This window comes from Uloborus diversus, chromosome 6 (assembly GCF_026930045.1).
Source record: "Uloborus diversus isolate 005 chromosome 6, Udiv.v.3.1, whole genome shotgun sequence".
Classification (NCBI taxonomy): Eukaryota; Metazoa; Arthropoda; class Arachnida; order Araneae; family Uloboridae; genus Uloborus; species Uloborus diversus.
Genome location: NC_072736.1, coordinates 52009224 through 52037213, shown reverse-complemented (window position 1 = coordinate 52037213; position 27990 = coordinate 52009224).

Here is a 27990-nt window from a genome sequence, read left to right as displayed (position 1 = left end):
AAGAGTAGGAAAATCATGAAAACATAAGTCTGCTTGAACGGAAAATTTATTTTTAAATTTGGGATGAAAATATGGATATGCTTGAAGAGACATTAAATTGAGCAATAAAATCACGAAAGCAAAATTTATAAGCACAGTCCATTTTAACCCACTATTTGTTTATTTTAACCCTCTTGGCAGCAAGTCCCCGTCCTCTTAATACTAAAACTCCATAAACTAGTCCAAGGGTTCTATTTTTTTTTTCCTTTTTTGAGCATAATATTCATTGAGCAGTTTCTTTTTCAGTCCCCATTCCCCTTTTCCAGGGGCAATTTGAAACGATAGTTCTGACTACAGTCGTAGTATTCACACATTATGATTCAATTTATAATACAGCCGGATATTAAATACTTCATTCAGGTCTCCACTTCGAGCAATACTGCCTTGGGCAGGTAAACGGCAGTATCTGCACAAATGAATTTTTGAGATATTTGAAGAAATGTCCTGGAAATGTCTCCTTTTCAGGGACAATTTGAAACGATAGTTCTGACAACAGTCGTAGTATTCACACATTATGATTCAATTTATAATGAAGTCGGATGTTAAATACTTCATTCAGGTGTCCAGTTCGAGCGATACTGCCGTGGGCAGGTGAACTGCAGTATATGCACAAATGAGTTTTCGAGATATTTGAAGAAATGTGTGTAAGATTCAATATTAACAATCGGAAAATAATGGAATTAGATGTTTTTTTTTTTTTTCGATCTTTTTTTTAACGGAAATCAAATAAGCAAGCTTGCTCAATAAAGTTAACGTACAACAGGAGACAAAATTACAAAAAAATGAAAAATTTGCAGTTACTGCCCTTTACCTGTCCACGACAGACTAAGTGTAACAGTCGCGGATCCAGAGGGGAGTCATGGTGGTCATGATCCCCTCTTTAAGTAACCAAAAGTAGCTTAAAGCTGCGCTTTGGGGACTTATATTGCGAAAAAATTGCTCCAGACCCAAGGTCACCGAGAGCCAAAGCGGCCCCTGGTCAATTCGGTTGACGGGCCACCAGTTCCCCATAAAACTTTTCAAATTTACCCTACTACTTTCCGTACCAGAGGACCCCTCCAATTTCAGGCCCCTACTTCCCGGCTAGGCAGACATGGTCTCTCGTAGGCCCTGTCCAGTTCTAACTATTTATACCGAAAAAAAGCATTTATAACCCTCCCATCCAGATGCCCTCCTCCAAAACCAAAAACTGGGTCCGCCCTTAATCTGTAACTTATATTTCCAGTCAAAAAACAAGTTAATCTGCAACCGATGCTGGGTCTTCATTCATGTTACGGCTATTTAAGCTCGTTCGGCCCTGAAATTCTACTAATAATAAATGCACAGAAAACATCAAAGAAAAAAGAGAAAACATCTCAAAACAAAGGCCGCCATTGACTCCAAAATAGACTCCGCACACGAGCCGAATTTTTTCTTCCAATGAATCCCCAAAAAGGAATGTAATTATTCATGCATGTTTTTTTCAAAACGTTCCAAGTCCTGGGATCCATCTCAGTTGCATCTTTTCCTCCCTCCGCAACTTGCCACCCCGCAGACGACAAATGAGATATCTGAGCTCACAAGAAAGGGTTTATTTTCGCTTTTAAAGAGAAATTTCCTGCAGAGCAAACAAATGAATCCTTTCTCTGTCTTCTTTCCTGACAACAAGCTTTTTATTGGTATCCAGATCACAGTTACACGAACATTTTGAGCTTTGTTAGGGTCTTGTTTATATCATTCATGTGATGTATTTTCTCCAACTTAGAGGCGGCGATTAATTATGTTGACGTTATTAAATAATATGCGACACCAGCAATCCTGCCATAGAGAAACAAAAACTGCAGTTGGGATTTGTCGTTTAATTATCTTTGACAACGTGACAAACTGGTGGATTTCAATCGTTTTATTGCACTTTCAAGACAACACATTAGACTCATTTTGCGCGGGATTATTTACGTGGATTTCATGATACATATTTAAGATATGATATCTTTATTTTGTTTTCATGAGTTTTGATTTTGTGAGGAAGTGACATTGCAAACAAAAAAGCTTTCCCCTCCCTCAAAATTAAAGTTTCTGAGATTGCTGACAGCATGCAACGGCGTGCGTGTTTGGCATGCTAGTATGCGAACTAGAGTAGCTGAAGGAGTATTATTTTTTTTTACCATTCTTGATCCTAATCCTTTTTTGACATTAATATTAGGTCAATATTTGCGAACTTTTGATGACCGCGTTATTTTCGTGAAGCGTCACATCCGCTCAAAACGAAGGTCTACTGTGTAGCAAGTGCAATATATGTACACAGATAAACATAACACAAATTCGACATTATTTCACGGTTGTCCTGTTTTTTCCACCCAGGAGAAGTCCTTATTGAGCTATTGAATAAAATTCCAAATTTTTCCAGACATGGAAAAAGGCAACATGAGGTATAAGGGGCCATAAATAGATTATTTTTATTTATTTACTTGTTTTAATGACAAATTAGAAAGTGTTCTTTGTCAATCCCAAATACAATTTTCGTTGAAATTTTTCTTCAATGACATTGCATTTATTTAATTGTATAGTAAATGCAAAGATAATCACTGATGATATAGCATTGATTCTCATGATTCTAATATCAATTTGACTCTTTAGATTTACTACAATTAAGTAACTTAATATCCAGTAAAAACAACAGGGCGTCATGTGAACTCATTGAGAAAAATTACATGAACAGGATGTACCAATGAGTGGAACTACTGCAAAGTGTTTTATCATTTTTATTTCACCACTCGCATGTTTTTTCTCCATAATTTGAAATCTATCTTCAATTAGAAGTCACTTCAAGAGCTTCCTTATCAAGTTCTCACTTTCTGGCAGCCGACTTCAAGACACGAGCCCTCCGCCAGGAGTCGCACATTAACTTTAAATGCTACCGCCCGGCCTCAAATTTCAATACTCTTAGCACCTCCATCTTTTGTCTCCTCCCCGACTTCCTTTTATCTTGATTCTCACGCCACTTACAATAAAAACAATCAACTCTCTTTCCGCTCCTTTCCTCCAATGACAGTTACGCCAACAATTGTTTCTTAGAATCGAAGAAAGTTGAAGATCTTTCTCCGGATGCGGAGATTTTTTTTTTTTCATTCTTATATATAAATCGTAATTTAAATACATATATTTTTTTATCAAATTATCTACGGTTAGACATGTTCCCGACTAAATAAAAGTGAGATACAAGGCACACAATAATTTAGAGGCCCCTGAAAACTCTACAGCGGAATGCAGTGGTTGATTTACAGGTTTGAGGGACTCTTTGTCTATCACAGAACTATGTAAATGATTTATCATGTGCGTGAATTTGTGAATCTCCTTTCGGGTCCCCTCTAAAATGTGATGTGGTGAACTCACTTGTGAATGAATAAAAATTCTCTTTTAAGGAAGTTATTTTCTAATTAACAAGTCATAATTTTTGTATTATTATTTTTAAAATACCTGTATCTTTCGTATAGTTGTCATGCTATGCATATTTCTTTTCGTAATTTGGGGGCCCTTGGAAAGATGGGGGGGGGGCGCAGTCCGAGGCTTAGATGGCCTGTGCAGTAATCAGGCCCTAGATATGTTTTTTCAGAAGGACTTTGGATCATAATTGAAGATTAGATATAAATATCCATGAACCAAGATCAGGGCCGGATACAGAAATACGTAGTTTTTGGGAAAGGCTTCGAGAAGTAAAAAATGTCCCTCTGCCATAACTGAAAAAAAAATCATGAGGTTCCTTTAATACGTCTTTAAGAGTCCTCAGAGTCAATTAATCTACTTATTTACTTCGAATGAGGTCCTAAAATAAATAGCTTTTAACATTTTACGCCAATTAACTACTAAACCTTACATAATTTTACCAAAATGATATAACAATACACGGTATTACTTAGAGATATGGTCATAATGATTAAAGCAAGAGGTTATTATAGGTAACACATTTTTTAAGTTAGGTTTTTAACAAAATAAGCACTTTTTTTCACCAAAGAAGAATTAATGAATGAATCGCGATATAATGTCCCCTTGAATTCGAGACTCGTACGTTTTATGTATTTTTTCACTGACCGCCAGCTACAATGCTTTGTATGTGCATGTGTGTGTGTGTGTTTTTTTTTTTAAAGAAATAGTGCTCAATTGTTTCTTGTGCTTTGGAGAAATATATTGAAAAAATGTTAAAGGTATAGTTAAATTAATATTGTCCCTTTGGGAGGGGTACTAGTCCCCCCCCCCTACCCCCAAATTCGCTACTGACCAAGACTCCGGGACGTCAAGTTTCAATTTTTAAAAATGTTATTGACGTTTTTATTTTCTCTGAGCTTATAACTCATTCACTGCTTTTATGCGCATCTTCCAATTTTCTAACGAAGCGTTTTTTAAACTGTATTTTACGAAACCCCAGGGTTTCACCATGGAAATCTCACTATGTTTCCTGAAAACTTGTATTCTTTCATTTAATTCAGCGTTTCTTAAATTGTGTTCCGTGGAACCCCAGGGTTCCGTGGAGATCCCTCGAGGGTTCCACGAAATTTGCATTTTTTGTTTTACAAAATGGCCGAATTAGTCACTTAAAAATTAGGTTTGAGTTAAGTGTCTAATGAGTATTTTCTGCTGAGAAAATATCAATCATGGATTAAAACGAAATTTTATTGTCAATGTATGACCTTCAATTATGTCAGCTCTATAAAACGATTCTTTTATTGCAATGGCAAACGATCCTTCCTTGCACCAGAAATTGAAAATAATACCATAAAGTGAAATTCTGGAGCAACTTTAAAGCTGAATGTCCTCAATCAGGGTGGCGGCAGAAACTGTGAAAAAAAGTTCCCTGACTTTTCCCTGATTAAGTTTACCAAATTTCCCTGATTTACTTTACCAATGATAATGGTTTCCTTGCTTTGCCCTACTTGAAACCATTGCATATTAAATAAAATGCAGTGTTTAAAACATTTTAAGCTGTTAATTAAAATTATATTGTGGGAAGATGCTCCCTTTTTTAGTAAAAATAGTACATTAAATTATCTACAAGGAAATATTATAGGAAATCTAAAACAAATACTCTTTACTTCCAGTAACCAGTTAGCATAAGAATTCTGAGAAATTATTACAAACACTCTTAAAGGAATATTTAATCATGATAAAACTAAAAAGTTTATATGGAAATAATTTCGAACTAAATTTTCAAGCAGTATAATTATTGCTGCAAGAATAACTAGTAATAGTGAAAGTATAGAAGTAATGTACATAGTTTTATTTATGTAAATAAGAGACATATTTATATAAAACAAGCTGAAACCTTATAACAACTAGTCATATTGAGCTACTTTCTAATCAAGATTCAAGAACTTACGTTTTAATGAATGAATACAGAATTTTAACTATTAAAAAGCAATAAAAATATTTACTTATGTACACAAGGTAGCTCAATTTCAAATGATTTCCTTATTTCGGGAAAAAGATTTTAGATTACTTTTGTAAACAACAAGATTGAAATGCAAAAAACAATCAATTATTTTCAAAATATATATGTACATATAACTATATATAACTTGGTTTTAAAATAAAAGAATTTTAAAGCCTGAAAAAAAAAAAAAAAAAGAAAAAAAGAAAAAAAAAACTTTGTATAATCTGAGGCAACAGCGAAACAGCAATGGTGAAAAAAAAAGTTGATTTTCATTTAAAATTTTTAATTTTAGTAATTAAATTAAAAACGCAAAAAAGTAATCATTTTTAAGCTTTTTTTAAAAACTTGTATTAATTTAAAAAACAAAAATTTTTTCTTGAAATTGTGATTACAGTATGCTAATTAGTTCAAGACAATGAGTAAAGTCAAGGGAGCTACGGCGTTAATGACGGCTTCCCCTTTGTTTATTAGCATGGAACACGTGAAAGGTAAATTCGAGCTACGTAAAATAAAGTACTTTACAGACACAGAAGCAATCTTAGGAAGTTCATCCTGTGTTTAATAAGTTAAGATTCAATACTTGGACGTTGAGAAAAAAAAAGCACAAATATGAGGCAGTGTATGATCGCACCTCATTAATTTTACATTTTTCTAAACAGAAAATTGGCAGAAGATGTGTAGGAAATTAGGGCACTTAATTTTGCAAAATAAAAAAAATTCCTTTAATCAATTTTCCCTGAATTTTCGTTTCTTTTTCGAAATGCCCTGATATTTCCCTGATTAATAAAGTTCCCTGACTTTTCCCTGATCTGTCGCCACCTTATCAATTGTCACATTATTTCTTGTTGGCATTTTTACTAGTATACTTGCAACTAAATTTATGTTTTCAACTAATCTGTCAATAAAAACTAAATTATCACCACAGACATAGTGCTGAACCTGATCAGAGAGTGCAACTTTTTTCCATAAATCCTAATATTATGGATGTTATCTGTCGTCGTAAAAGTCGGAACTACTCATATCATTTTAATAAAAGGTTTAAATTTTCTTTGAAACGAGTTGCAGATAGTATTCAGAGAAATTCGAGTTAATTTTTAAATTAATGTTTTAAGTCAAAAAATATTTTTTATCAAACAAAAAAAAGCGCTTTTATTGAAAATAAGCCATTCCAAGAATGTTGCATACAAACTATACTATTAAAGATAACGCAAGGGTTCCACGAAGAAAGTGGACGTACGAAAGGGTTCCACTTATCAAATAAATTAAGGAACGCTGATTTAAAACAAATTAGTCACTTAAAAAAAATAACATAAAAAAAAGGTTTGAGCAAAGCTTTCCAATAGTTTTTTTCCAAACGAATAGCAGAGAAAATATCAAAGTGAATTGTAAATGAAGAACCTATTTATTGATAATGATATTATTATTTTTTAAACACATAGTCCAAATCTTGAAAATATTTTCGAGCTGCTGTTCGGGGAAAACTGATTAAGTCTATACATTCTGAACGCATGAGGATTTAAAAAAAACATGCATTAATTTTTAAATCTTTACTAATAATAAAGCTGAAAGTCTCTCTGTCCGGATCTCTCTCTCTCTCTGTCTGTCAGGATCTCTGTGACGCACATAGCGTTTAGACCGTTTGGCCGATTTTCATGAAATTTGACACAAAGATATTTTGTAGCATGGAGTGTGCACCTCGAAGCAATTTTTCGAAAATTCGATTTTGTTTTTTTTTTTATTCCAATTTTAAGAACATTTTCCCGAGCAAAATTATCCTAAGATGTACGAGTAAATTATCAAGTTAGCATAACGTGGAACCGTAACATGGGCAAGTCAATTGGCGAGAAATTCACCATCCATTATTTGTAAATATACAGGCGAACCAAAAGACCTTTTAATTTTCTAGTATGGGCAAAGCCGTGCGGGTACCACTAGTAATTAACAAATTTAGAAGAAGAAAAGTAAGCTACTATTAAAAATGAACCGAAATTGCCGAATGTCAACATTCACCGAAATTATTTAGTCTGTCGCCTATGCCTTTGCTATGTGAGTGTCGCCATTCACCGATGAATTTCGATATTTGCGAGGTATCGTATTTTTACAGTTCATATATGTTTTTTTTTTTCGCTTCCCTTTTATTCATAATGCTTCTGCTGGTGGAAAAAATAAAATATAAACAAAAATATCCCGCAACATTACTTGGAATATTTTACCTATTGACATTCATTGTTATTCGTCTCAAAAGAAGGAAATAAGTTCTCAATGAATGACATCATTTCTTTTTCTGTGATTATCCACAGTGGCTTTCGCAATTCTCGAAACTCTATTTGCAAGCAGTGATAAAAGTTTCGGACTCGACAAACAACAAATCTGATAAGAAAACACACGATGTTAATTCACGAGGTTTCATCTATTATCGCTGCTTGGCAATTTTTCGTCAATGCAGCGTAAGATTTAGTCCTGCAACAAGGGAGACATAAAATCATATTGAGTAAATTACAACCGATCAATGGCCAGTTAAAATTTATTGTTTCTTTTTTTTAATTAAAATAAGAAAAAAGTTTACTATCACAGTTGAACACATAAAATAGTTCCTACATTCCAAGAAAAAGTTTCCACGCGTAAGATAACAGATAAAAAATGAACAAGCGCAGATTTTCTCTTCCTGAAAACGGCTTATTCTATTAACCTATGTGTCAATTATAAACGAATTTCATTCACAAAAAGTTCGCTGGTAAATTTGATCCCAATCTTCAGCCCATACGTTTGTTAAAATAATGAGTTTGAAAAAGGGACGGAACGCGCTAATCATGGTGCAAATAAAATGATAAGTTTTTCTTCGACTGCAACATAGGTGGCTCGTATAGGGGGCAAGAGGAGTCAACTGCCCCCTCATTTACAAAAGTAAAGGAGTTTTGTCCCCTCATTTTTCAGAGTTAAAAATTAATATTTGGTTCAAGTTTTTTTTTTTTTTCAGATAGAGTGATTTATTTCATGAAAAAACCTAAAAATTCCAAATACATAGACTTTTCACGTGTTATTCTCATATAAATAGTAGCCAATGATCGAGTAACCCGCGTGCTTCAAGATTTAAACTCGCGAGACGGCATAATATGTCTCCGATAATCCGATAATATGTTTTTGTAATGTTTAAAATGCAGGGAAAGGCTTTACTATGACAAGGCTGAACTGGATCTGATAACTTAACTGTTTTACTGGTAAAACTGTGTCATTTCATGAGAATGAAGAAACGAAAAAGCGGTCAACTATGAACGCTATCTACTGGAGTTTAGGGTTAATCCACTGGAGTTAGGGTTAAAATTTCAACTATTAAAATATCAACAAACAGGCAATGGTTTCGTTCAAATGTAGAGGAATAGAAACAATTTTCACCCGTCATATCTTGACGGGTGACTTACTAGTTTCTCAAGAATGGAACTTTTAACTGAAAGGGGAGAATCTACTGTGATCATTCGTCTCGATTTTCTAGGCCACATCCCACATTTTTTAGATGTCACTTAGTTAGTAGTATTGTAAAAAATCCAATAATACATAGCTCAATTTTGCGGAAAAGAGAAATAATCAACTTTCGGGGTGCCTCCACCTTTTGCCTACATCTGTTCTGACCCCCCACTGACCAAAAATTTTTGGTGAACCGCCGCGCCGGTGAATGTTGACATCCTCCAATTTTGGTTTACTACAGTAATATGTACTCCATGTAGTTTTTTTTTCTCACAGTAAGAAGTAATATAAAATCCCTCGGTTGAGCAATTCTGTAAAGTTTATAATTCGAAGCAAATGGCATTGACATGAATGTAACGCGGCGTGGTCAAATTGTGTGTCCTCACGAATACAGTATAAAGTTACAACGACACTTATCTGACCAAACGCGGATGTATAACACAAGAATATACCAAACGCCCATTGATAAACTCTTACATAAACCAGAAATTCATGCAAATGTCGCCTACTCACGCACAGTTTTCTCTATAATTACAAACGCATTCAGACCAAAAACTCTAAGAAAACAAACAAACCATCACACACAACTAAAAAAAATCCAAGTCATGTAATCTTCTTCTTGCCCCTTTGCTTTCATCGCTTTGATCCCATTAAGCTTTTGTAGAGGAAGTTATAAGCCATAAAATCAACTAAAATACCCAACCGAAGAGGAAACACAGAATTTGCGGATACTCAGGTCGCATTTTTACAAGGTAGTCACATCTTAAACTGGTCGTTTATCGTTTCTGGAATAAGTACTGGGCATGACCTGCTGAAAAGATTTAGCTAACATCAAAACAACCGCTTTTATCAATTGATGTAACTTGCACCGGGTATAAATTGCTGAAGAGGATGGGTGCACGTGGAAGTACCTTGAATTGCATGCAAATTTATTATTTTTTTTACAGTTCCTATAAATTTTATAGAGTTGATGTTACTTATTTATTTTTTTTCGTTCAAAGTTTGTGATTGGAAACTTTAGTAACGCTAAAATAATAAGGAAGTTACCGGAAAGATTTTTTTTTTCCAAATGAGTGTCTTGTGATAGCATTTTCTTCCAGCTAAGACATTATTATCTATTTAGTACATGTTTAATTGAATACTTATTTTTACATTATCGATTTATTTCGCTTTGTTTGTTAAATTATTTATTAACTTCTCAGTTTTTAATGTACCAGGGAGCTTTACCCTTTAGCCCCTTTCGCTTGCCAAATCTCTACGTGATTGCTACGTTTAGTTCGGTTCACCAATTACACTTTATGATGGGAAATCCACGGTTACAAGCTCATAAGTTGAATTTCGTTTTATACAAGTACTTTAGTTTTATTTTTAAACGAAGTATGTACGACAAAAATGCAATGATTAACCAATATCTAAAAAATTTTGCAATCGAACAATTTGTAATTTCTTTAAATTATAATTCGAATTTCTCAGTTTACTCCATTTTTGGAAAATATGTTTTGCATCTTGAGAAGAAACTAGACGATTAAAGTAAGAGACTTTGTTCCGTATACAATGAAATCCCGTTACAACAAACTTGACGGTTTCGCTAATTTTGTTCGTTGTAACGGGACTTTCGTTGCAATGGAATTCAAGCTATACAATAGGATTTAAATCGGGACTGAAAATTCATTTCGTCGAAACAGATATTTAGCTGTATTGGTTATTGCTGAAACAGATATTTTGTTGTATTGGTGGTCGTTGTAACGAGGTTTCACTGTGGTATGAATTAAGGTAGAAAGGTTAAAGATGGAAATGTACTTAGCTCTATAACAATCATTTTAAAGAAAAAAAACAACAAGAATCTAAACTGCGGTTGTGTTCTCATGTGGTTACAACTGTTAAGTTATTAATATTGTACTTTATTCATTATAGGCCAGTGGCGAATCCAGGGGGGCGGCTATGAGGTTGCAGCCGCTCCCAGACCAGAACTAAATTCTCTTTTTTAGCCATTTTTTTTGAAAAATCTATGTATCTTAATGTAAATTTAACGTTCATAATAAAAATGATTTGATTTACTTCATCCATTATATCTTTATTATAGTAACGAAAATGTTAGTTTTCCGAAATTTCCTTTCGAATTTCCGAAATTTTGCTTTACCTGTTCCCTGTTCCAAAAATTTATTTTTTTACTCTCTAAAGAAAGGAAGGGAGAAAAAATATGCAGATCTCATAGTTACTTATTTTTCTTTCTCTCCTTCTTTTATTGTTACATCTATTATTAATTCTTGAATTTTTTTTTCTCCTTTCTCACTGTTTTTAACTATTACATAATTTATGTTTTTGCATCTTTTACTTCTTCTATTTTGTTTACACCACCTGCAACTGCCATGCGCATTTTTTTTCATCCGTTTTAAAAATTGAAGATTTTGCCTTTAAATAGCTCAGCAATGGAATTTAAAATTTACATTTTTTTTGATATGCACTGACTTTTAATTTTTAAAATTTTACCTTTAAATTACAAATTTTAAATGATTTCAAGCGTGACTCAGAAAATTTCAAATAACTCTCTTAGATAAACAGATGATTCAGATCTAGTTTTTAGAAAACGCGTTACTTTACATCAATGAAAGATGATGTCAAGGAGACATATAATTTTAATGACCTCAGCCGCCCCCATAACAAAACCCTGGATTCGCCACTGTTATATGCTTATTCAATGTCTGTTCTCCTCAAAGTGGAATGAACCATGCCAACAATCGACTGCAACGCCACTTTGTATTATGACGCGCATGCGTTTCAGAGCTCATGATGTGTGCCGAGCTGTAAGCATGTTATTGTTTTATGCCTGTGTAATTTGTCCGTATCCGTTATTAAAGGATTATGTTATTTGCTCTTCTGATATTTTATTTGACGCTTCCATACTCTGTTGTTTAGCACAATACAAGCAATTCCACCGGCAGACAAATAATGCGCAGTTCTTCCCTTGCTCATACTGTGTATACGCATTGATTTCTGTACGACTGGAGTCATTTCAACCAGGGCTACAGAGTCGAAGGGAAAATGCAAAACTCCTACTCCTGGAGTTATAAAGCCTATGATTAAAAACTGTTTCATCCAAAAATCAGTCCAACTCTGACTCCTCGACTCTGAGTCTAACTTCATAGCCCTGGCAGAGCTGCGGACTTCTAGGGAAAACGACAGACTCCAACTCCTTTAAACAAAAAACAGTCCAGTTCCAACTCCGACTCCTCAGCCTTGGTTTATATCATACTAGAACAGAGTCCCTGGGGTGATAATCGCAGTATGTTTTCTTTAGCACCTAGCCAATGCGGACTTATCTAAGCTAGAGAAAAGTACGGTAATCTTGAACAGAAATTAGTAGCACGCATAGGTTTCTTCATAAGCTATATAAAGCATCATAAGTTATGTATAAACTATCGTCCTCTTCAAATTTTTAGCCAAAAGATCAAAAGAGCATCATTAAGGTATCGGAAGCACTAAGTCAAACACCTTTTTGGAACCCGTTGTAGTCAAATCTTACAATTTTAATCATTGGCAAAAACAAAATCTTAGCCATTTAGAGGCCTTTTAAAACGCAGGGATCCTAGGCCACGGCCTTGTTGGTCTATTCAGTAATCAGGCCCAGGGGATCATTGGATGCATAAGGATCAAGAATCGGAAACATACTTGAAAACTCCGACGCAGTTCGATGTAATATTACTTCGCATTTCGAACAATTGCATGCATGTTGGTGTGGCCATTGCAACCCAAAACTCAAAACCCTTTTTTCAAAAAAACGTCCCCACTGCAATAAGATTGTTCTCTCTCTTCAGACGCAGCTTCAAGTTCCTCCCCTAATGAAAACTGACGCTTATTTGAAGCTTTGCAGAAGCCAGATAAAGCGAGGGGAAGAGAAAGAAATGCATTCCATTCACATTTAATGAGAGCTTTGAGCCACAATCGGTGCTTTGTTTGTGTCCTGTCACACGGGAACAGAAGCCAGGGTGCACGCCCTTTCGTAACATGACACTGTCCGCTCCCAGCGAGCTAGTGATGCTCGAAAAATATACATGCATCTCTTGTTTCGAAATGAATTGCGATAATTAGATTTCTTTAAAGAGTAGAGGCGAATAATTTTTTTGACATCAAGTTCTAATTTTTGCTAGGTTTTCAGGTATTATTGGATTTAATACTTTTAGAAGGAATTTTTCTCCTTTTTCTTTTCTCTGCTACAATTTGTTTATTGTACATTTCGCCTTCGTTGTTCAGGGTTTTGGATATGGAGTGAGAATTTCTAATAAGGGATGCTCCCCCCCCCCTTCCCCCATAAGTTTCTAAGTCAGAAGAAAACAAGGCAAAATTGTATCACAGAGTCACGTGCTTTACTGTTTGGTCACAACTCAAGATTAATTGGTCTTGCTCTCGTTTACGTATTTGAAAATAATTGTATTGTGAAAATTTTGTATTAATGCGTAAAACCTTTGCACAAAAATCACTAACAAGGATCTAATACACAGCTTATGACAGCAAAAATAAAAATAATTAAAAAAATAAAAACACCTTTTTGCAAGATGCTCAGTGATGGAAAGCAAAAGCATCTTTACATCATAAAAATAACACTACATGAATTTGTATCTGATAAATTAAAGTTTTCACAATCAAAAAGAAATCAGCCCGGTGATTACTCCATATTCCTAAAAACTATAATTTTGCGTTGACTGAAGTTTACCTTTTCAGATTTGTTTTATTGATTCTCAGATTAAACACTTTTACCAGTTTATGGATTGGCATAACCCTTCGTATATTATTTGCAACAGTTTATTACGTTGATATAACGCGAGCTCGGGGGCGTCCTGAACCCAAATTTTTGGAAGAATGGAAACTCTCAGTTTGCCGAATGGAATTCTGAATTTTGCCAAATGATGATAATTTTTCCGAATTGAACTCCAAATTTTGCCGAATGATGATAATTTTGTCTAATCGTCAAACAAAATTTGTCGAATAATAAAATTGTTGTGAGGTCACAGTCACAGTGACCTCCGATCAGGGAACCCCAACACGAGCTCTTTTGCTCGCATGAACTGCATTTTTGGAAAGAGGAACATAGACGAGAATTAATTAGTCTTAAATATGGAGGTACCTCTATTATAAAAATGTGATTTCATTTTAAAATGAAATGCAGAACAAATGTTTAGATATTTTCTTGAAACTGGTATGTGTTGCTTCATTGAAATTTTGCATATATTTTGAGTTATCGTGTATTCTTATATGGTTTTATTTTGATCAAAAGTTATTATCAACGAAAGTTTACCTTTTGGTTCAGTGGCGTAGCAGGTGCAACGCATTTTATTCTGTCAAAGTCAATTGGACGATTTGCCAAAATGGTGATTAATTTTTGGCCGATATTCTAAGAAAATGGTCATGTGACTGGGCGGATCAATTAAAATGAAAATAATTTGCTCCTTACGACGTCTGAGGTCACACTGAAATCAATAAACAGTTTTCTTGGTCGCTCAACAATCACGGTTAATATTACTCACGCTATAAAGCGCTTGATTTTAGAGTTATTTAAGAAGCTGAAACTCTTAATCTCTGTGCAATATAAATCAATATTTTCATCCGTCAAATAAAGAAGAAGAAAAAATTTGGTTCTTGCCCAAGTTGCATCTTCCTCCACCATAAAAACTTCGTTTATTTACTGAAAGGAAAAATCCCCCCCCTCCCCTTTTTTTTTAATTTTCCTTTTCCCCAAGCAACAATTTCTTTTAGAAAATAAAAATAAATAAATTGTACTGATTAGTCTAAAATAATTAAACAACGTTAAAAAACATGATTTTGCAGTCGCAGATATGTTTTGCAGTTACAAAGAATTGTTTTTTCAGTGTAAAAGATATAAAATTTTTATGGAAAACTCCTCTATATTCAAACAACATTTTGAGAAAGCAGCTCTAGTAGTATGGAAATTCCAGCAAGGGCATTTTCACCCACCTCTGTTATTTACAAGCGATCGGAAAGAACAACATCGCCAGCCACCGTGGTGGAAGCGTGGGTGTGGCAGAGCGTCGTCTCGTCTTTCTTATCCGCCTCCCCCTCATCACACTCACAGTCCTTCCAACCACTCTTCTGCTATCTTTTATATAGGAGGTTTGACTCCAAGATTTCAAGGCACACTGACTGCCATGCAATGGCGGGAAAGTGATATCGTGTGGGGTCAAGGGCAGGCCTGTTAGTTTGGGGGTTAGGAAAGGCTCAGACCCCCTTTCCCGGTTTCAGCAAAAAATATAAGATGCGTACAACGTACAACGGTAGCTAAACAATTCATTCCATGCATATATCAATCGAAATTTGGTGATAAAGATGCTGTATACTGTTGGAACTGGAATTAGAGAATTTCTATTGCAGGATATTATTCTCAATGTTTTGTTTTCTTGTTGAATTATTCATGGTGTTTATTGATTAATGTTGTTTATGCAAATTAACCTTTTTCTGATACATTAGCTGTTTTGTGGCAACAGTATGTTTTCAATGTATAAAACTGCCAATGTTGTGGCGGTTAAGGTTTGCTTGTTTTTTTTTTTTTTTTTTTTTTTTTTTTTTTTTTTTTGACACGCGCGTGTAACCTTAGTAAGGTTTTAACTTGTTTTTAAATAAATATAGTTTTTTGTTTTAATCTTGTTGGTCTCTCGTCCTCAAGTTCAATTTAAGTATGTTGAAATGAGAATTCTGGACATTTTTTGGTTAAATGTCCCGTACCTGCAACCTAACGTTTCATATGTTTAGATTTAACAGCTTACAGATGCGACTTTGTTAGAAAGCAAGTATTGATTCACATCCCCCCCCCTTCCCCCGCAGCCACAGTAGCAAGTCTGGTACATTGCAATAGGAAACCTCAATTTTTTCCTAGGCAATAAACGACAACAACACCCTGTGATTTTTTTTTTCTTCATAAAATTTGTGCAAATGAGTTCGTTTCAAGATAGATAACATAGTTATCCTTATGAGAAAAGTTAAAAGCAGTTTAACAACGTTAAAAGTGAACAAGCATCAGCAGAAACTACAAGCATGTGTTTCTGGACAAGAAACTCTTTTTTCGATGCAAAATACACTTGTGGATGAAAAGACATCCGGAAAAAGTGACAAGGCACAATTGTCAAAGTGGATAAATAAAAGAACCCAGATTTATTTATAAAAGCAAGTTAAATCAAAAGTTTTAAAAAGGAAATGAGAATGGCTAAGAGTTTTTACTTTATTTGATGAAAAAAAAATTAATTATAACCTTTTGGTGAGGGAATGCTAACACAATAGCATTGTGAAAACTACAGAAAGCCTTTGGTATCTTAGAAAGAAAAAACTAATTTACATATAGTATTTGTATTTTATGATAATGTTTGTTACTCTTCTCATTCGGAGTTATAATATATATCTAATCTATAAATATAAAAAACGTTTCGTCAAAGAAACTGAGAACTTGAGAATCTGTGACCATGTGCCACGTCGTTGGTACAAAATTATTTCAGACTCGGGAGTGAGTCTGCATCTAAAAGTGCTTTTTTTTTTTTAAAACCTTTCCTACTTTCGAATTTCTTTCTTTTGTTATTAATTTTTCAAGCTAAAGTTTCACATAAATTGTCTATTAAGGGGCTGAAAGATTTCTCACACCCCTTGGGTGAGTAGATTGGAGGCTGGTGAGCTTCAGCGAGTGCGTAGTGGAGCCCCCCACACCGTAAAAAAAAAAAAAAAAAAAAAAAAAATCCTGAAATTTTACAGCAAAATTTACCTTTTACCGTAAAATTCTATTTTACTGTAAAATTTTACGGTAGAATAAACGCAAACTGAGAGCAGTAGGTTCGATCTGATCTCGGGACCTTCGTATTGGCAGGCGGCTGTGCAGAACACCGTACCAGTTGAGCCACATCGAATGAGGGGAAATACGGTGTTGTGTGCTTCTCACTGTAAGTCGCGTGGTGTGTCGCTGTAATCGTTTATTTTTTCCGGTAAAGTTTACTGTAAATCTTTTCTGTACTGTAAACACTACAATTTACTGTAATATTTACCATAAAAGTTTCCAAAATTTTTAACAGTGAGTTTTTAAAATTATCCCAAGAGAAAGAGAGAGAGAAAGAGACGGGGAGAGAACACATTATTACGGACAAGTTATTTCGAATTTCTGTCCATGCGACAAGAGGGATTGCTCACACCATTAAACAAAAAATCTCTCCACTTTTTAATCATTTATTTTACAAATAGATACAGTTCAATTGATAGACAAAGGAAGAGAGGCAGGCAAACCAATTTAGAAGGCAAAAGGGTGAAAATAAAAAAGGAAACGAAGGGAGAAAGTTAGGAAAGGGAGGCACGATCTGCCTACACAGTCTGGGTTGTCATTACCGCAAATAAGTGCTTTTTCGCCCTAAATGTGTTTTTGACCACATGAAAAATTTGGATAATTTTTGAAAATGCCATAAGTAACAGATCACAAGGAGGACTTGAGCTCTTTGGCTTCTTATGACGAACGTCGACGAAAATAAAGAACTAGTCGTTGACGGGGGCGTTTTAGACCATTACAATCACAATATAATCGTGAGCCTAATGCATCATAAAACATCTCGATTATGATAATTTTTTTAAAAGCTATTGCGAAATACTAGAAGAAAGAAAAGCATACATTTCATCAGCTGACGCGTCAATTCTCTTTATTTGAATGTAAGGCCAATCAACATGCAACTTTAACACACACACACACACAAAATAACACAACAGTAGGGGCCAGTGCTTCAGTAGTGACCACTTCAAGGTTTATATTTGAAAAAATAGGATTCTAGGTCTCCCAGTGGATTCAAAAGTGCATCAAACGTGCAGGGGGTGTGTTTAAATCTATTGGGAAACCTGGAATCTTAATTTTTCAAATATAAACATTGAAGTCGCCACTACTGAAGCGAAGCACTATTATGCATAAGCATTGGCCACTACTGGTGTGGTTACCTTACATATCTTATTGTTAGTTGAATCTAGCTTGTGATGCCATGCTTGGCTGCTGAGAAACTATTAATAATCATTGGTTCTTTTGGTTGCTATTAAGTTAGGTGCGTTTTTTTTTTTCACTTTTCTTTTAACATACCTTTGTTTTATGAGTAGCGGAAACGAAATTTTGTTTCAGAACGCACAAAGAGTTACTGGTCATCCCAAAAACAATGTAAAGTTTTACTACTGAATGAAAGGATTTGATAAATCTAGATGAAAATCTAACTAAAGGCAACATTTCTGAATTTTCGAAGATGCTTAGTCACTAAAAAATCAAATAGTAAATGCAGGAATTGGGATGAAAAGGGCATGAGTTGTGATGAAATTAAGAGAAATTTGAAGGAAGCCTAACTAAAGGTAACATTTTCCTTCTTTTGAAGACACATAAAGGTAATCAGTCCAGTGCTGTTGTAGTAGAAATTCCAGACGGGAAACTACGAAAAACTGAAATATATGAGGGTACACGGTGAAACTCTAGAGCAGTGCTTCTCAACCGGTGTGCCTCGGCACACTGGTGTGCCGCGACAAGGTCCTTGGTGTGCCCCGTTATTTTGTGCTGGAAAATCAAATGAATTAACCAACGTTTTGATGTACGAAGCATTTGTTTTGTTAATTTAAATTTTTTTTTTTTTGGTCTTTGTATTGTCTTCTGTTCCACCGTGTTGCTTTCCTCGGATGACTTTTCATCCAAAAGCCCACACTTCTTTGCATTGAAAAAGGTGTTTCTTGTAACCCAGAAACATATGTCTGCAGCATTTTGCAATTTTTGTGCATCAAAACGTTGGTCAATTGATTCATTTAACAAGTGTCTTTGTCGTGTTTAGTGAAAGTTTCGGACTTTATGACCGAAATAAGCACTAAAATTCATGATGAACTTCTATTCAATTTCTAAAGAAACTGAAGTATTTAAAAAATATTTCACGTATTTAAAAGATTAATTATTTCATCCTAACATTAACGTTGTTGTTTTTTCTTCTCTTTCTTGTCTTGATTAGAGAATGATGAAAGCATTGTTGATATTGACATATAAAATTTAGTTTAGTGTGCCGCAAGGATTGAGTCAACTACCAAGTGTGCCGTAAAGTAAAAAGGTTGAGATGAACTGCTCTAGAGGGAAGGTGATGGTTATTTAAACTAAAATATAGATATTAGGCAAAAAAAAATTGTTGTTTTGAAAAAAAAGAAAAAAACACCCAAATAGCAGAGATAATTAACTATAATAAAGGTAAACTTATAATAAAGGTAACAAAAGGTAAATGATAAGAATTCAATTGGAAAAATACACTTATATCTAACAGATATAGCAGGGCGATTTTTTTTTCTTCGTTGTCGTCATTTCTTAAAAATCATTAGAATAAAGTTAAAAATTTCACGTGCACTGAAAAGTACAGCAATTTCGGAAACAAGCCGAAAGATTCACGCCGCATGCTCTGCCATAAAACCTCTAAAACTGCAGAATTAATCAACAGAAAGACAAATTAGTAAATGTAGACAACAGAATGAAAAAGACGCCAGAAGTGATGATGAAGTTAGAAAGAAAATTGATAGAAGTTTAGTAAGCAGCTACATTTCTGTATTTGTGAAGAAGTATAAGGATAATTAGTCATTAAAAAACAGAATTATTGAATGTAAGAATTGTTGCACAGTACCAAGTGATTATAGAATAATTGAAAAAACTGTTGTGCGCACGGGATCAATGAAAACTATCTGGAAGCACGCTAAGTAAAGCAAGAAGCAAGCAATGAAAATTTTATCGGAAAACAGCAAAAACCGCTTTGTGCTAAGGCATTAATTTTTCTAGTCCAGTGAGGTAATTGTCCCCCCCCCCCCAATGACGGGCATGTCCTCCCAACGCATCCCATGGATCACATGCAACCCATTCCTTCATTTTTGTTTTCCCCTTATTTACAGAAAAAAATATTTTGGTTTAATATTTGGGGAAAAAAATGTTTAATCGCCTTACTAGTGTAAGAAATCCTTCAGAAATATTATCAAAATTTAACATTAGCAGTACCTAATCTTTATTTCCCTTATAACTTGCATCCATGAACGAACATACTGTGTCAGGGAGGAAGTGCTAATCGTCGCAATGTTTTGACTCCTTCAAGTGGTAATTAAACTATTTATTTAATTTATTTTAAAATAATTTTTAAAGAAGTTTTAGAATTAAATATGCAATTTGCTTTCTCTCTGGAATTTCCTCCACATTACTACAATAAAGTTTGATTAACCCACTGGTATCTGAAGGTTTAGGGCCACATAGGCAAAAACAAGATCATTAATTTAGTTTTCAAAAGCTTTCAAGCAGGGCCCGACTAAATAAACGTGAGGCTCAAGGCTCACAATGATTTGGAGGCCCCCTGAAGGCTATTATTTTAAAAATGTGTGTATTTTTTGTATATTTGTAATGCTATGCATAATTCTTTAAGTAATTTGGGGCCCCTTAGGAAGAGGGGGCCCCAGGCCCAGACCTAGTAGGCCCGTGCAGTAATCAGGCCCTGTTTTCAAGCAACGTATAAGAATAAAAGGGAAAAAAAGATTTGGCAATGTAAAAAAAAAGAAAACTATTTTAAGACAAAACAATAAAAGCTCATTATTGGATTGCCTGCTTGAAAATACAGTTTCCAGGTGGGGTTTGCACCTCACGCTGGGATAAGGCAATTTAATTGTATTAGAATTTAAATTTTACACCTAAAACGCACCGGTGGAATGTTTCCCTAAATGAGCTAATTGTGTGCATTTGTCTTAATTTTTCTATGGATTAATTTTTTTTTTTAAATCACTAAATTGTTTTTTTTTTTTTTTTTTTTTTTTTTTTTTTTTTTTTTTTAAATATTTCTACCGCGAATTACCAAAAGCGAAAACATTTTATCAACCAACTTTTTCACACAAGAAATATTAAAAATGAGAAAAAATATCTCACCTTCCAACTATAGGCGGGGTGTGTGGTGGGGCTGAGAGGCGGGAGGCTGCAGTCTGGCACAATTTGATCCTCTTCGAAAACACTATCACGAAATAAGAACCTTTCCATCCCTGACCGATCGCTCCTCACTATAGAACGCGCGCTCCGCACTCGCGCAGACGATAGAGTGCGGGAGAATGGAACAACCCTCACGCACCGACTGAAGCAACAAGTGATTTTGTGAATGAGACGGGGCACACACATGATGCGAAAGACGGGAATCTTTCTCGCTCCGCCTCCAATTGTTGTGACGTCAGAGATGGGAGGAAACTTCGAAAGTTTTCAAAATGTCAGTGCAGCAAAAGATTTGAAAACAGTTCAAGAGAGATCATCTCCTTACAGGAATAACTGAGAGCAAAAATAATAGAGGTCAAAATTATGCTTAAATGGTGACAAATAACTATAGTAATAACAGTTCGTTACAGTGAATGAGAGAGAATGAATGATAAATAATGCTAAGCAAGAGTACCGTGAATTTCCGTTTATTGTGACGAATATCAATGTTAAAAATTGCCTTTAGTTTCTAAAATAGTGAAAACCAGTTTTCTTCAGGTGAAACTCGAAAAAAAGAAAAAGAAAAGAAAAAAATTGCTTGAATTATGAGATCTTGAGTTCAAATTATGTTTTTCGCAATCACGAAATGTGACATGACTAGGGATTCCAATCCCACGCTGAATTCAGTTCCGCGGGATTTCGCGATTGTAAGGAGTCAATCCCGCGGGATCACGGAATCCCTCGGGATTTACTTAATTGTTCTAAAAAATTAAATTTTTATGTCAAAAAGTTATGCTTTTTAGGAAGGGATGCTTTTATTACTTGAATTAATAGCCTTCTTTCATTCCGTACAGAAATTGTAAAGCACTGCAAAGTCAGATCCTAATTAGCAACTATCGTTTAGTAAGCATAAGTGTGCCGCCCGTATGAAATAGTAAAGGATTTTTGCTCTAAAAATAATGCGCTTGATGAAAACACGTGCTATGGCTCCACTGCAATTGGTTTTACTAAAATTAAATAATTGTGGACATTTAGAAACAAAATCCGCATTAACTTCATCACCTTCTGAAATAGATTTTTTTCCTCATGCTGACTCTAGAACTGCAAATTCCGAACAAAAACGATGCCTCTTGGATGTGTGTTTTGCTGTATTCAATTTAACTTGAATTGACAATTTCCCTTGTTGCTTCATTTACGTTAGTCATTGTATCAGAGAATTTGAATCATTACAGCAAGGGGTGAATACTGCTTGATTTCACCATTTCACCAAGTCATATAGTCTCAGTAAAAGTGTTCGGATAACTTCACTAATTTTACCTCTCCCTTTAAATAGGAATTCAAAAACATGAGCAGCTTAACTTACTGCACTGTCATTCGAGCCAAACTTTTTCATACAACTTTCTGTCGCCCTTGTTGAAGTCGTGCCGAATACATAAATAATGTCAGATTTTTCATTGATTTATTCGTTTTAGTGCACTTTTTGTAGCTTAAAAGCTTTGAGTGCACTGCTAAAGCTTACTGAAGTGCTTCAACTTTGCATTCAGTCTACTCCAGCGGGTTTTGGAATATATAATACACTTTCTCTATTTTTTCTAAAGAATAATTTACTGGATTTTGAATTTTAGTGATGGTTTTCGAAAATACTTATAAGTTTTACGAGTTTCTCAATTGCTGAAAGTATAAAAACTGAAACCTCCGAATGAGAATGCCAATTCATTCTCAGAAATATATACTCTATTTTTCTTGGGTTCTTAAATGGTAAATCCATCGTTAGTCATAAACGACACACAGTTATTCTTGCTCTTCTTGCAGATATACGAGGAAGAAGATTCAAACTTCAGATGATGCTTGTGAAAATAGTCGTTTTATGAGCGGCAAAAGCTGGAAAATGCTTAAATGGAAAAAAGGTTGCGAGACTGCGGATTCCAAGTCCCGAGGAGCAAATCTCGCGGGATAAATCCCGCTAAATAACCAGCGGGATTCAGGATCGGAAACCCTAGACATGACTCTACACTCTACTCGTTGGGTTTCTTGTTTATACTAATGGCTTCTATCGCGACCATAATTTGAATTTCAGACGTCAAAATTCAAATGAATGCCAGGGGTTCGATGCTAGATGTTGTGTATTGAATAATGTCTTCGCGTAAAAAGGATTTTGTAAAGTCGAGAAGGTCGTTTATAAATAATATGGACGCCACCGCCATTGGGAAGGGACATGATTGAGGAGGCCCGTGGACCAGAGGACATAGACGCCACCATTTAGGAGGAAGGACATGCTCGTCGAGGCCCGTCTACCAGAGGAGTTTGCAGCAGCTACAGTCATGTGAAAACAATAAGCAATCTGGATTGCTCAAAAAAAAAAAAAAAAATGCGTTCTGAGTATCAAGCAATAAATTCAAAGCATGAGCATCAAACCAGGGATGTCCACCTCTTTCAAGAGCGATGAGCCTCTTTCAGATTGTATTGAGCACCACTCCCAGCGAAAAGAGCCCCTAGCAGAGGCAAAATAAACTCCTACAAACTTCCTGAAATTTTCAATGACGCAGCTAGTGCTACGCCCCCTCCCCCCTTTCCCCATGGGTACCCCATTACAATACGTATAATTGTTATATAGTTTCAGGAATCTTGTACCCAATAGGATATATATCTCTCTCAAGGCCCACAAAAACAACTCTACTGAAATCCATTGACAAGACAAACTTCAAAATCTACTCCACTTTTCTTTTCTTGGAAACAACATTAAAATAAAATGGATATGGATCATCAAAATATTTCCTTGAAATACATCAATAATTATGTACTCTTCCTTGTTTGTTTTCGGTATTCACTGAGCTATCATGGCTAATGAAGATGCTCTATAACCTACCCTTGAAACCGCTATTTGAAAATTATAATTACTTTTAATCATTTTCATCGGGGTTTTTATTCGCATTGTAACATCTTACACTGTAAAAACAATCCAGAAACGTTCCTAGAAAATATTCGGCAACTGATGTGTTCAGTTTCTACCAGAAACATATCTTGAAAAAAACCAGGAATGTTTTCCGCTAAAATTCAGTAACCTTCCTGAAATTATCCTGGAAGCCTCCTGAAAAATTCAGAAATGCCAGTTGTGTCTCTGGCACTTCAGAATAAAATTAGGTAAGTATAATATAATAGTTTGGAACTTTCCTGATTTATCAAGAAAGTTCTAAAATCAGTATTGAAAACATAGCCAAAGCTTTGACAGAATTGCAAGTAAGTATCAAAAATTTTACTCTCCTGCAATTGTTGTAAAGCAGCGCAGTCCATGGATTTATTTGCTCCCTTTGGGAGCTTAATCAGTCTGACGGACCGTAATCGAAGTGAAGCCAATACACTTTAGAAATACGCTCAGTTAATCTTTAAACTGGGAGCTAAAAATATTTTTCATAACAGTGAAAAGTCTGCATACGTGCAACTTGTAGTGATTCAAAAAAAAAAAAAAAAATGACGAAGATACTTGATTTTTCCCGGAAGCGGATGAAAACATTGAAATCCCGAAACGTTACACGGAAATAATCAGTAACGTTTCAGAATTTCTTTACAGTGTATTTCTTCTCAATAATTTGTTTCGAGTCTGATCATAAGAACTAAAAATTTTGAAAAAATACTATAGAGACATAGATTTCGATTTCAAAGAAAGTTATCCTTTCTTGGGTATTAATATAAAACTTTCACAATGACAAAAAACATTTGCTTTCCGCTCATTTCAATTAATCTTGCTGTAATTTATCCTCTGGTTTAAATGTAGGATTTTTATTTTTGAAGAAAAACAAAACGTGTTGTTTCAGCTGCAAAGCAAAGTTAAATCAACAAAATTTTTAGCGAATGAACAAAGGTTTTTTATATAATCACACGAATCTGACTGAAATTCAAAGCAGTGGACTTCCTTTTCAGCACTGCTAATAGATGCACCATGCACCGTCAGCACTTTAGCGCGGCTGAAGACGAAACATTTCACCTTCCAATCAAATGTCAGTGCGTTTTAAAAAGTAAAATGATTAAAAAGCAGTTTTGTACGCAATAATAAAGATATGGCGTCCTTTAGAGACTAAATCAAAGAATAGGAAGAAGGAGAGAGAAGGAGAACAAAACTGTAATCAGAAATTTATTCTTTCCTGATAGACTAAAATAACAGGCGGGGTTTCAATAACTGTATACTATTATTGAATTCCTAAATACAGATGAAGCTAATCCTTTCATCTTACACAAAAGTCTGTATCTTTAAACGGGCCCGGCATTTCCAAATTGAAGGGGGGGGGGGATATGCATTCAATACATTTTATAGGAAAAAACAGTAAATTACAAATTGCACGTGAAAATGCTTTATAACCAAAGGAGGGGGTCAAATGACTCCCCCCCCCCATCCCGGATCGCCCCAAATGACCTTGTCTTTAGAGCAAAAAAGTACAAGTTATTTTTTTATTGGATATACGTTGTGTAGTGTACCCTAAAGAAATGTATTATTTTCAGACAGTTTTGAGTAGAACAAAATGTGAATACAATTTTCTTTTTCACATACGTATGTATGAGTATTTTGAAAATGGCTCAAGTATTGCACAAGCGAAATTTATACTAACTGTCGAGTTTTTAACTAGGCTGTGACATTACCAAAAATTATAAAAATTTTATGTTTCATGCTTTTACTCACATCTCAATATCTGCTTGGTGTACTAACTAGATATTTTTTGAATTTAAACTTGAAGATCAAAATCGTATTTTATCTCGCCATTCAGGAAATAAAAAGTTGCTTTTGCAACTGAAATGTTTGCATTGAGGTTTCTGTTTATTTCTTCGGCAAAAGAGTTCTTTATTTGTTTATATCGCAATTTAACAGTTCTGGGAATTAGAGTGATAGCGGTTATCGGGATGCGAATTTCACTCGTCATATTAGATTTCCTTGGAGATTTCGTGTACATGTTTTAATTACATTTGCAGTTTGTTTTGTTTTTGTTTTTTAATTTATATTCATAGGGAAGATTGGAATCATATATTTATTCTCGTTGAAAGAAATGGTGAGTTTTGTATCTTGTTCATTTTTTCTTCAGCATTGTAGTCGCAAAAGAGCAGAAAGTGTACTGTGTATGAAATAAAATAAGTGGGTATTGAGCTGAAACTTAAATGTTAAAATAATGAGTAATTTAGGCCAAAATGTAGATAATATGTAGGAAGAATTTTTATTCATCTGAAATAGGCACGTTTTCCCGCTATGAAAAAGTAATGTTTTTACATATAAGTGTGCGTGGCTTTTGTTGCTTTCCGACAAAACTGGCATTGAGAATTTACCCCTCCCCCTCTCCTCCCCCAGAAAAATTCGAAATAACGTGCCTAATCTGAAAATAAATCCTATATAGCAGTTGTAAACTAACATAAACTTTTATACGCAATGAAAATAAGATGAGAATTAAAGTAGAGCTTCTCTCAGAAAATCGCTATATACACTCTGTCGCAAAAAAATATATGCACCTAGAAGAATTAGAGCCACAGTCATTAAACTCGGCACAAATGCAGTTTGGTAGCCGATATACAAATGATTAAAATTTCAGCGCCAATGAAACAAGGCTAAGCGTGCTATGAGCATGTGAGTTGCACAGGTGGGAGAGTTTAAAAGCATAGCATTTGTGCCGTAGGGCTATTCAATCGAATCTGTTGACTTCGGTAAGATGCCTCTTAGACGTAACCGGCGGCAGTATGAACCGGAGTTTGATAGGAGCCGTATAACAGGCCTCAGAGAAGCAGGTTGGTCAAACAGGAGTATCGGTCGCCACCTCGGTCGGAGTGATATGGTAGTTGCTCGGTGTTGGCAACAGTGGATCACGGAAGGGAGAGTCTACCGTCGCGAAGGGTCAGGGCGTCCCAGGAACACAAATGAACGCGAGGATCGCGCAATCAGAAGAGCGGCCACATCGGCACCGACAACGTCACTAGCATCGATTCAACGCCACTTACCTCCTTCCAGGTATCCGATGGTATCAAGGGAAACCATTAGGAAACGATTGGCCATGTTGGCTTAAGGAACCGACGTCCATTAAGATGCTTGCCATTGACCCCACATCACAGGCAGTTTCGACTAGATTTTTTTCGACCTCGGGCAACTTGAAGTGTAATAGGTTAGATACGTGTGATCTTCAGCAATGAATCCCGATTCAGTCTCAGCGCTGATGATCACCGTACACGTGTGTGGAGGCGCACTGGCCAGTGCTCCGATCTGGCATTTGTTGTCGAGCGGCATACAGCCATTTCACAAAGTGTGACAGGGTGGGGAGCGATTTCTTGGGACAGACAATTACCTTTAGTTGTTCTCCACGGCACTTTGTCAGCTGAAACATACGTGAACAGCATTTTAACGCCGATTGTTCTGCCTATGCTATCAAGTCGCCCAGGTGCCATTTTTCAGCAGGAGAATGCTCGTACACATACTGTGCGACTCTCTCAACATTGTCTTCAGGGATATGATGTACTCCCATGGCCTGCCAGGTCACCAGATCTTTCGTCAATTGATCATGTCTGGGACGTGCTGGGAAGTTAACTGCAGCCATCCCGGTATACAGGGGAATTAACGACGCAATTGCAAAGAGTACGGCATGATCTTCCGCAGGGGGTCATAAGTGACCTAACTGATTCGATGCCATGTCGTGTTTCGACTTGTATAGCTGCCAGAGGTGGCTTTACTACTTATTGATTTGTAACCTTTTACATGCTGTAATTGCTTAATAAAATTGTCTTTTATTCTGAAATTTTGACCATCTTTTTATCTCCTTATACACTACATGCCTGCCAAGTTTCGTGAGTGCAGCTCAATTTCTTCTGGGTGCATATAGTTTTTTGCGACGGAGTGTATTTTTTACACTGCTATTTAAAAGTTTAGATATACAGTCGGACCTCCATATATCGAAGTAGCAAATTGCCGGAAAAAAATTCGATATATAGAAATTTCGATATACAGAAACAATCCTATTTTATCAATAAAATCTCCTAAAACATTAAAATTAAAGCTAATTTTCGTGCACGAAACCCAATTTCTAATTTATACGAGCATCGGATTAAACGAAAGTTAATATAACTGAAAAATTAACAGAAATTACATTTTTGTGCCTTCATACAT